This window comes from Magnolia sinica, chromosome 13 (genome assembly GCF_029962835.1).
Source record: "Magnolia sinica isolate HGM2019 chromosome 13, MsV1, whole genome shotgun sequence".
Lineage (NCBI taxonomy): Eukaryota > Viridiplantae > Streptophyta > Magnoliopsida > Magnoliales > Magnoliaceae > Magnolia > Magnolia sinica.
Genome location: NC_080585.1, coordinates 22,519,108 through 22,531,795, shown reverse-complemented (window position 1 = coordinate 22,531,795; position 12,688 = coordinate 22,519,108).

Genomic DNA, 12,688 nt, shown 5'->3' with positions numbered 1-12,688 from the left:
CGGATGTGGTTCCGCCGGGTTTGAGTAGTGGGGCCCACCCATCATCCAAATGGATGATCCGAGCCGTCCATATGTTCCGGGGGGGGGGGCCACACCCCTCGTCAAGGTACCTTTTAGCCCCATGCACGTGTACACGCATAAATTGATGGAAAATGCAGGATGAACGGTGAGTTGATTTTATACATTGGACCGCACCAAAACCTGATAAAAACCACTCCTTCTCGACTAGTTTTTTGTTATGAATTCAATTAACGAAGTGGATTTTTCCGCTGACACCGATCATGGGCCCACCGAGCACTCTAGCACAATTCTAACGCATGCAACGTGCGTTATGGACGTCCGGATGATCCAGGCCGTTTCGTGTCTATAGCCAGGATCGCTCTAATGATCTTGGTCATCCAAACTGATCCCAGGGGACGTCTGACCGCTACCAAGGAGTCTGAATGATTGAGATCCCGACAATGGATCAGTCATCGGCATCAACAGCAGACCACATGCAGTTCTTCCGCTAACGTTGCGCATGCAATGTGAGTACGAGTGCACGCCGACTCCAGCCGACCTAGCCTCTTGCTGGCTATATAAAGAAGAGAGAGGGCAACATGGGGAGGCTATCTTTTGATCCCTTAGATCTAGATCTCTGGGCAGCTGTGGAGGCGCATCTTGTGGACGTGAGCACGAGGAAAGGAGAGAGTGTGGAGTAGCTAGCCAAGCTCCATCAAGAGTTCTTCCTTCTTCTTCCTTGTTTTTCTTTTCCTTTTATGTTTTCCTGGGATTTTAGTTCAGTCATGACTAGCTAAACCTCTTAGCTAGGGCTAAGAGGTGAAGCTTGTAGCATGATTGGGATATTTGCTCGGTTTTGATTCATGTTTTATTGAACTCTTTTGGATTCTAGTTTAATTATGAAGGTATACTTTTAGTTTTTAATGGTTTGTTGTGACTTAAATTACAATAGATTGCGATAGCTTTAAGTATGTTTTTTCTATTATTGAGATTGTGAAATTAGTAAGACCTGTTATTCACCATCGTCCCATGGGCATGGTAGGGTGACGGAATCCTTCCTAACTTTCAAAATTCTCTTATGATTGGTTATGGGTTTGGTAAATTGTTGTTGTTTGCCAGTCTCCTGGGCATGGTTAGGTGACGAGATCACTTCCAAATATTCACCACTCTTATCTATTGATGATTGGATCCATGAGTAGTTCAGAGATCTGATAAATCTCTTCCTACCAATTGGATAGGATAGGACTCTGATTCCAATTATGTCTTTGAATCAATGCATGGTAGCTTCCCAGTTGCTACAAGTGGATCCTTGGCACTCTAGTTCCCACCTTTATTTTTATTAGTTTTTAATTAATCTATTCACAATTATTCTCTTAATTTTCTCTGATTTAGATTACATCTTCACCTAGTTCTAGTTCAAGTTACTTTCTGATTACGTACAAGGTTTAGTCCTTGTTGATTCGACCTCGGTCTTATCGAGTTTATTACTACATCACAACTCTATACTTGCGGTGTGAACAGATAGCATTTACTAGATTCATCAATGAAGTTTTGATTTCAACTAGAAGAAATGATGAAGTCATCTTCGACGATCAAGCTGGATATGCGCTATTGGAAGACCTCCGTCTGGCTGGAAAGATCATGTCTATTGGACCTGGTGATGATCCCCTTCTGTATTATTATCAAAAGATGATTTATTTAGACTCTGATAGTTAGGTACATGTGTGTCCAATCCTATAAAATCTTATTAGTCGTTGGGCTAGTAGGAGGTTGACTATATCCACAACTAATTATGTCATATTAAAAATCGGTTGCTAGCATGTAACGCCCTAAATTTCGAGGGTCGAGCAAAGCTTTACTCCCGAGATCCAGTACATCACTTATGCAATATGGATAATGATGTTAAGGTTTCGCCCATATTAACGAGTTAAACATGAGTGGGATTATACTTAAAATAGCATATCATACTCCGGATATAATTAAATTAAACAAGCGGAAGTTTAAAATATATATATATTTAAGCATGTAAGTATTTCACAACCTCCAGAGTATGGATATGTAACCGGGCTGAATATATATATGTATTGTTTCAAAATAAATAAAATGTGGATAAGTAGATGTATCCAACTAAGCCAAATATCCCTGCAGTCCCTGCGCATCGGCACGATGTCTACATCGACCTCCCTGAGAGCTGAAAGTAAAACTCCTCCTCTTCATCCATAAAGTCCTGCTCTGTCGCATAAACTTCATCAGCACCTACATCTAAACCAGAATCTGATTGGTGTTTTAAAACACCATCCCATAGTGGGAATGAGTGGCAAACTCAATGGTATTATAAAGCAAAAGTTAACATGTTATCAAGTCAAACAAGCAGTAATGATAAAGCAGCATAATAATCACTTCCTAACTACTCTTATTAATGCAGGAATGGAGTGCAAATAATGATGTATGCCCTCACATCAAAGCTCCCTCACAAGCAACTCCGGCAACCTATTTCCCATATGACAACACTCCCTCAAAACAGTGCAACTTCCTTGCCAAAGCACATCCTAACTAATGCAATGCGATGCATGGTCATGTTAGCCGAGTACTTAATTAGGCTTATTCATACAATAGGTTTGAGAAGCTAGGGTACCTCCCTTTATATCATTGACCCGAACCGAATGATCCATCTAGGTTCTTCACTCCTAGTCAAGCACATACAATAGATAAGTTGTAGGATCATCACTCCCAATAAAAAGCAGTCGATAGGCAAATTCAAAAGTTTATACTTGCGGTCACTACGGGAGGCTCGTCACCTCAGCGTAGGCTGACAGCTCGAACACGGTGTCTCATACCACCATGCTCGGCTCACGAGTCTTAGTTGCTCACTGGTTACTACGGGAAGGCTTGTCACCCTAGCGTAGGCCTACACTTCGAACACAATGTCCCGTACCACCATGTCTAGCTCATGAGTCTTAGCGGATCGTGGTACCATGTTTAAAGTGAGTCTTTCTATTGGTGGGGGTACCTTAGATTCAAGTAGTAGTGTTCATACATGGTAAACACACAATAAGTCAATCGGTCCATTAGGCAAGTTCGATTGGTATGGACACATGCTGACTTAATTGAGATGGAGCGCATAAGCACCCCTCATGGCCTAGCCACTGTCGACAATCGTCGTGTGACCCAGATTCGTCGAATTTTCCCAATGTGGCGTGACTAATTCCGCCACCTGAACAGGGACTGTTACCGATTGCCTAGGCTACGTTGTAGCCCCAATCTTACTTAGATGCAGAAAATAAACACATGTGATAATCATTTCAGCATTCAACAAACAATTTAAGTGAATTCTTCATTTGAGCATTTCATCAAACACATTGATCATGTTACCCAGCACTTACATTTTATCCACAAATTTGCGTAGAGGCAAATATGATTACATATAAGAAATTATACATATATATAAGGCAATAAAGAATCTTATCTTAATACTCATAATAAGTACAAATCATCAACAATTTCTCATTCAGACAATTCAACAAACACTTAGACTACACTTCACCAAATACATAGATTAGGTTAGTTACAACATATATTTTAACAATTCCTCATATGGAGAGATCAACGTGCATATGACAATGATTAACCCTAGATCAGTAATCATGGCAAGCACAAATCATATTCAAATGCTCATTCAAACATTTCAACAAACACATGGAATGCATCTTTTACTCATCACAGTTCATATGTACATTTCCTATTGAAATCAGCGTATCTAAGATAATATGACAGTAATCAAGTTAGACATAAACCATTAGCTGACATTGAAAGCATTAGTAACTATAACATAAGCGTTTATAGTCCGCACCTTTCGTCGGGATGCTCGATTCGGACTCTGTCCAAACTCTACGTTTCCGAAAACGGAACATCAGGCACCTAAATGACGTAATAGGTTAGCTAGTTTGACGAACAATCAACCTGGATCTCTACAACGACATTAGGGTTATGTTTTCTTATCCAAAATCGTAGCCAAAACAGGTTGTGTAGCGTGATGGACAAAGATTCGGTGTGTGGAGTCATGGGAGAGGATTCCTGCAACGATCTCCCAAGATCTCTCTTCTCTCTTTCCTCTTTTCTCTTCTTTTCTCTCTCTCTCTCTCCCTTAGGGTTTTGAAGAAAATCGTATATGAGAGAGGTGGGGTGAAATAAGGGCTATTTATAAGCTCATAAGTGATACAAATGGCCCCATGGCCACTATATACATAGGTTATATCCTTTGGGCAGCTGTTTTTGACAAACAGGGCTCACAGGGAGGCTCACTACTCACCTACGTCATAGGGTATGTTCCCTGACAATGGATCTATGCTAGGACATGATTTCGATGCGATTAGATGGGTTGATCGACCGTGGAGAACCTGTGTCAGATCAACGGTCATACTTACTCAATCGAGGCCACAATTATATGGATATGTGCAGGGAAATTTCTTTTCACCATGGGTGAAGTTTGGTCAGAAACTGACGGTCAGAAATCCTCAATTTCACATGAGAGTAAATGGCCCAACTCACTTAAGTTTCATTTCATTTTCTAAAGGTATTCGCATTTCTCACGCGCTTCACTCAGGGTTCAAGTTGTACATTTTTGGACACCATCTGGGCTTAATTCCTACGATGGTTGTCAAGCCCAGTAGGACGGATATAGTTCTATAGTTTTGCTGTCATCGGACCCTCAGCGTGCGGTGTAGGTCCGATACGGGGTTTCAATGTACTCCCGAGAGCGACAAGCTCTTGGGATTTCTCCTAGGTCATTAAGTTACGTTGAGTCAGTGGTATTAATGGTTTTAGGCCTCCCATTTGTGGAAATGGCGGCCTGAGCTTAATCCACTGATTATTTAGTTTAGTACTTAACTAATTTCCACCTAAATTATCCGATGGGATGCGGTCCTTAGGTGGTTCTGCCTAAGGTAATACTTAGATCCTTGTACGGATTTTTCCGTGACCTTACATAGCAAGACTTGCAAGTATTCGTCTCTGATTTTATAGATCGATTGGGGTCCAATTGCAGTGTCAGCTGTTTGATCCGCTGCCGACGTTCCAGTTGTTTAATACATTGAATAGCCAACTGATGTCCTGTTGTTAGGAAGAAGGTTGTGAATAGCCAACCGACGTCCTGTCATTGGGAAGAAGGTTGTGCCAACAAGTTAATAAAGGAGTTTGCAAGGCATTGGCATTCAAGAAAGACCTAAAGGGTAAGATATCTCAAATGGGAAGTTGTTGGAGGCGAATGCCGATTATACAAACAGCGAATATGGGAAGGAGATGGATCAGGGCCCCCTGATTAGGTGTATGAGATTGATTCCCTTTAAAGGAGGAGCGTAGAGTCAACTAAAACAGGTGAACTTCACTTTCCTTGAGCGGATCCCTAAGGTTGATAACCTGGAGGTCTTTAATGCGCTTCTTCATCAGTTCTGGTTGTGGGACTTCCATTGTAGGGGACTTTCGTTGTGCGGGATTTTCATTGTTCAGGTTTTCCATTGTACAGGATTTCCATTATGGGGAACTTCCATTGTGGGGGACTTCCGTTGTGCGGGAAATTCCATTGTGCGAGATTTCCGTTGTGCGGGAATTCCATTGTGCTCCAGGAGCTCCTTGAGTTTCTCTTACTTCTGTCCTCCTCCAAATGAGGATGAAAGAGGGGTATTTATAGATTTTTTCACACGTGTGAAGACCATTTGCGCACAACAGGGAGCGCACAACAGGGGGCGCACAATAGCGAGCGCACAACATGGGGCGCACAACAGGGGTTCAAGGAGAGAGTGTGTGCAATCGAAATGATAGGCTGGGGTGTTAAGTTGTGCATTAGAGGGAGCGGAGTTGACCCACACAATGAAATTTCCTCACTAAGGCGATGGACCTGCAATGAGACTTCGAAAGAGAGAATATTTTTTGTGCCCCAAAAATGGTACAAGTGTTGGATACCCTTCCATGCAAATGTTAGGCGCCATCATTCAACCCTTCTCAATAATAAGGTTGATCCACTTGTTAGGTGGGCCACACTTGTATGTTGAGTAATACCGTATCAATCCATTCATTCCAATGGTCTAGCCCACCTGATGAACGGATGGGCCTGATTTTCATGTCAGGTGATCTCTACCATGGGGCCTACCGCTTGCATGGTACATATGGCTGGAAAATGGGACAACATGAGAAGTTATGGTGCAGGCGCATGTAGGAGATAGTCCTTTACAAGATAGTGAGAGGACCTGAAAAGTATAGCTTGTACCTATTTGATGATGCATTCCAATGGAAGTTGACGAGTGCATATTACGTTTGGATGCACAAATAAATCAAATTCAGAATGTTTACATAATTGCAATTTAGAATCCAAACACTATTAAATCACAAATTATTCTTTTGTTATAATAATAATTGCAAGATATTTTGAGTAATTTAATGTATTTATTTGAATATATTATTTCTCTATTGATTTTGGATCCACTAAGATGCTTAAGCTATAATGTGATTTGTGGGGCCTACGGTGATTTGATCATGGCATCCAAGAATCCAAACACTAAGAAATCACAAATTATTTTTTTGTTATACTTAATAATTAGTGCAAGAAATTTTGAGTAATTTAATGTATTTATTTGAATATTTCTCTATCGATTTTGGATCCACTAAGCTGCTTAAACTATAATGTAATTTGTGGGGCCTACGGTGATTTGATTGCAGCATCCAATCTATCTATCATGTGTGTCGGGGCCAAAGAATCTGGCCAAATTTAGGTGGGCCACACAGTGTAAAGTAAGGCATGAAACTTCTAAAATCACATGGTGTGGCCCACCTAGGTTTTGGAAAGGCCATATCGTTGAGTTGGATCTCTTCATCGTGTTGGGTACATCTTAATGGATCGGATGGCATGTACAGAACATTGTGAGTTCTACACAATTTGGAAGGTTTGTAATGGTGAGGTTCACATCCAAATTGTTTCTCGTGGTGTGGCCCACCTTTTGAATCAACCTTAATTTCGGGGGCCAAGGAAAACCTGGGGGAATGCATATAATGGATGGATTAGATGTATGCACACATACGGTGGGCCCACAGATCATGTTGTAGGATTAGCTTAACTTACAAAACCTTTGTAGTGGATCTGGCCTCCTAGCTGATAAAAGCAGTGGAGCGGAAGACCAAGCAGGGCTCTGTGGGGCCCACCGTGATGTATAGGTTTTATCTTTGCAGTCCATCCGCTTTTTTTTAGATCACTTTAGAATATGAACCCAAAAAATGAGGCCGACATCCAAGTTTATTTCACCTTATGAACTGGTTGGATGGCAAATAAACATCACAACAGCATGTTTGGTTGGTGGGACTAAATGGTACTTAATTGTCTTAGATGGGAATAGTACTATTATTAGGCAATGATTGCATGTCTGAAATTCCATGGTATTTTGGTCATCCAATCCCATATTTGGGAAAAAATTCTTAGTATGGGTGGGGAAAACATTGGATTAAGCAAAATTCTGTTTGGTGGACCATAGAATTGTAATTAATGAACTAAATTCACAACAGATGTCTTCACTTGTACACATATAACCAGAATATCACATGTAAAGAGTGTGTATGGATGGACGGTGTGGATAAACACATACATCAATGTGGGGCACACATGTGCAGTGGATTTCAAAATCCAAGGAAATCCCACATGGACCAAATGCAATTCCATCCCACATTATCCCAACCTTCCAATCTGCAGCCGATGGAATTTAGACGGGGCCAAATGCAATTCCATCCCACCTAATTAGGGAGAGGGTGAGTTTCATTATTGTCGTTGCTTCTTGTGGTGCAATCTACTTGAACATTGGACCTACCTAAGTTTTAGACTCGTATCCTAAAATGATATGAAAAATGTATGGATGACACTGGTTAAACCCATACATTGCAGTTGTTGTTGTTGTTAAAAATTGGATACGGTAAAAAGGTGCGCACGGGTGCTCACACAAGAAGGTATGCACGTGAGCATTCGTCCTATATATAACCATCATTTAATTATAATAATATTGTTGTTGTTTTTGTTGTTAAAAGATGGGGACTGTTTGATTGGAATGATTTTCCGGATATGGCCCATCAAAGGCGATGCCCATTGTGATGAACGGTTTTGGATCTTGTACTCGTAGCACACGTGTGAAAGAACGAATCCACTGATACCTTGTCCCAAAAGGAAAATAGGGGTGACAAACACTGCAGTCTGGCTGTTTTATTTACAACGCAGTGGGCCCCACATTCTATCTGGAAGTTTCTATGGCAGCCGTTACGTTCCCCAAATTTCCCATTTTTCGAATTGGTGTGGCCCACCTGAGTCATGGATCAGCTTGGATTTTGATATCTAGGACCAACATTGCCGCGTACATCTAATGTACGGGTTGGATGGCTATTAGGCATCATGGGGGACCCCAGACATCTCGAACCTGTGGTGATCATCATTCCCACGGTGCATTAGTTCCTCTTGATTGTTGCCCATCATTGATGGTTGGCAATTTGCACTTGATGAGAGTGACATCCAACGGTCAGATAGTCACGCAGACTGGCGTATGATGTCCAATGATCTGCTTAGATAGCGTTTCTGGATGTGTGATCTGAGCTTTCTATGAGGTGAGTTACATTGTTAAGATCTAATTCCTTAAAATCATGTTCATTTCAAACTTCAGGTGGGTCACACGATGTCAAAGCAAATGGATCCACCGTTAGTTTATTTTGCACACCACTTGAGTAGTAAACGTTGTTGTTCAACATAGACATGGCAAGCATGCAACGAATGGCCCAATTTTAACGTGTTCGAATATGTTTAGTGTCAAGCGTGTTAGAGTTGTAACCAACTCGAATCAAACTAAACACCCCTGTGACTGGGGAACTGAACTATCTAGAGTAAGACCAAATATGTGAAGAATAGCCTAAGTATTCAGCTACTGATCGGTAATGTGATCAAACAATTTATAAAAATGAGGGTTAATCCTTCCGATGGATCCTCATTCCTTGAAAATAAAGATTTTTCTTACAACGGTGATAGCATTGGTGGTATTTCTTAACAAAATAAATAAAAGATACACAAACTAAAAGCAAACACTTAATTGTTGATTTTATTCATATGAAATTAGAATAAAGTAAAAATGACAAAAATAAATAAATAAGCAAAAGATATTATCATGGTGATATGTGCTAGTGAAACGATCATGATCTTAATAGTACTTTGGACCTGAACGATCATGAGACCCTCGTGACGTATAATTAGCCGGTCATGATCGAAGAATTACCAAGTAAGAACTTAGTATTTGGGGATTCGAATGACAAGGTCATGAATATTTATACTAGATTAGTTAACGTATTGTAGCAGTGCGCTAGCTAGACAGTAGCAGAAAATTAAGAGCTAAGAGCTATGCTAAAGGCTCAAAGCTTTCTGCATCATGGTGTTAGACAGAATTGAAGTAAACTAGAATTAAACTAATTTAACGAGATCTCCATAGGGCATGAAAGGAAGATATGCAGTGTAGAATTGAAAGGTTTTGTATAATTGTATTTGTGTGATGCCTTGAGCTTTTCTTTTTATTTTACTTTTATAGACTTGGAGAAGCAGTGGCGTAATCTTAAACCGCGTGAAAGGTTGGATGGTTGACCGTGCAAATCTTCTCAAGCTTTCATATAACTTCTTACATTAGATTACGTGTACAATAGACATCAAGCACCTTAGATTACATATTATTAAGCAACATGATTACATATTTGATCCATAGCTCAAGTGGTAGACACTGAATGAAAGATACCTTGTTTCACCACTGAGTTCCTGGTATTGATTCCCTAGTGGGGGTGGCTAACACTGAAGTGTGAACTGAGAGTGGGTGTACTAACAAGCTAACCAACGATAAAAATAAAAAATTAAAAAAAAAAAAAAAGCAACATGATTACATATTCTTTTATCTTACTATTTCAATCAAGCAACATGCATAAGAAGTTTTGTGGAAGTCTCCACATTACTCCTTTCTAAAAAAATTATTTTTGTTGGAACTCTAATATTTAATATTCTCATATGCACGTCTCCAGCTCTGTCTTTAAAATTCATCTACACCACATCTGGCATGGTTGTCATGTATTATCTTCTAGGCCATCTGGTATATCTGTTCATCTATACCACATGTGGCATGACTATCATATGCCGTCTTTTTAACTATCTGATCTGACAATAATAGGCTAAGTGTAAGCAATAAGATTTCTTGATTTTTAAGAAAAAACATCTAAATACTATTTCCAACTAGATGAAAAGTTTAGATCTTGCACAAGTGCTCCATAGTAGCCAATAGATTGACTCAAATACACACATGTGGCCTGCCCGATCACGGTGTATCATCCAATGAGATAGATCTGAGAATTCCTCTTCTGAAGATAACCATCCCATGGTTTTAAGACTCCCACGTACAAGTCCCTAGAATTCATCCGGGTCTACTCAAACACGGTTAGACCCAATACATTTCGACACGGTGAGTCACCCAGATTATTCACCCCAGATACAGCTTACAGGTGAGTCGGGCTGATTCACCCTGACTCGGCCAAGCCACAATTGAACTCAGGAGCAAACAATTCAGGTCCGAATCACTGAGTCATAAAACCATTATCCATTACCTAGAAGCCCATCTCAACTCACTTAAAATTCATTAAGCTCTGTCCGGCTCAACCTAACTTGTTGAATTGTAATAGTAGCAGGCTCAACTAACCTAGCCCATCTAGCCCAACCTAGAACAAGATGTGGCGCTAACGGCATACCCAATATCCACCCCAATTAACAGATAAATAAGGTCCAATGAAGGCTATTCAAGCTGGCATAGGTCAACTAAACTGTATTCTCATAACAATTGGGGTTATAGATTTTGAGTTCATAGAATCCCTAGTTGGCAAGAAAAATCAGCCATAGGATCAAGCATGCTCCTAAAAGATTTTTACATGTTTTTATGGTACGTACTTCAATGAGGAGCACGAATGTAAGAAGGAAGTTTCAGCCTATAGTGCAAATGGCTAAAATATAATGTTGTCCATTAGGATTATTAAAATCTACATGGACCATTAATTTAGATTGTTTATTGGACGTGCATCGTGCAAGACTGCCACAGATCACTTAAGGTTAAAGAGTCATAATGATTGGAAAATCCCTAGTCCATCAATAGTGGATTGATGGTTTGAATTTTTAAACCATGGGTCCCACTTGTACAAGATGAGAGTATGTTCATGTTTCTCTAATAGCTTATCTTATTTATTATTTAAATAAAAGAAATATACTTAACATTTTTTTTCATAGTAGCAGTGTTCCAATTCAGGGTTCGGATCAAAGTTCTATAATATCTTTTTTGGGTTGGAGTTTTGGGTCTGGTCGGGTCCTCTTGTCCAGCCCATTTGACAATTTATATGAGTGAATCAAGACTAGGGGTGGCCTGGGATTGACCCTAGCCCAGCCCTAGTCCCATGAGCCCCAGCCCTACCATACAAGGAAAAAGAAAAATCATTAAAGAATTTCTCGAAAGTATCCTTCATCTACCATGAGTTCCATTGAATAGATGGGTTGGATGGTTGAAACATGATCCACATCTAACAAGTCTCACATAAATGATAAATGAGAATTTCTCTCTAACGACTCTAAATAGTCCATTCTTTTTATATAATGGTAGCCCACTTGATGGTAGGACTGGTCCAATGAGCTGGGCCATTCATCTTTGGCCTGGTCAAGGCCAGCCCGAACACTAGGTGCCTCAGATTGTAAACCCAGGCTCAAACCTCGGGCCAAGTTTGGGAGCCGAAGCCTACTCCTACCGCACCAGGCTATTGCCACCCTTAGGCAAGACAGGTGAAGGTTAGGCTCACCTATTCCATCAACCGGACCTTGTTTTATCCATTGAACCCAACCTCCTACCATTTTCTAAAAAGCAGATCAAGACAGTTAACCCACAAGGCAATCCGGCCCATTCATAACTCAGAAGGACCTGGGCTTCCTTTGGCCCAGCCTAGCCTGTTACATATGCAACAATTGAAATGTGAGTTACTCTTTTGGTAAAACGCTGGAGACATTGTATGATGAGTTGTCTTCTCTAAAGGCAGCGCATGTGTGCAACCCACTTATGATGAATAGGCATGATCATCACACACGACAATACGTATGAGGGAGCTTAGCTATAACAAATATAAAGTCCTTTAGTGGAGTGATAAGTGAGTTCCCATTTCCATTTTTGCATTAGTCATGGACAAGTTAATGAGGCATTTGTAGGAAAAGATCCGATAACGTATGTTATTTATTGATGGTATAGTTTTGATCGGTAAGATAAGGGAGAGTGTAAACACAGCAAATTATACAGAGGTACTTAGAATATGATTTATTTAGAATTGGTCATATTAAAATAGAGTATACGAAGTGCAATTTTAGTAATAATAGGAGTGGGAATGAGAAATTAGTAGAGACTGGTGAGCAAGAAATCATCCAAAATGGCCATTTTTGATATCTTGAATCAATAATTAATGAGAAAGAAGAGGTTGAGAAGAATGATGCCTATAGAATTCGAGCAAGGTGGAAGAAATTGAAATGTGCCTTTGGAGTTCTATGTGATCATTGTGTACCCACTCAAACTACTGAGGAAATTTTATAAGATGGCTATAAGACTAGGTGTTCTTTTATGGCAGA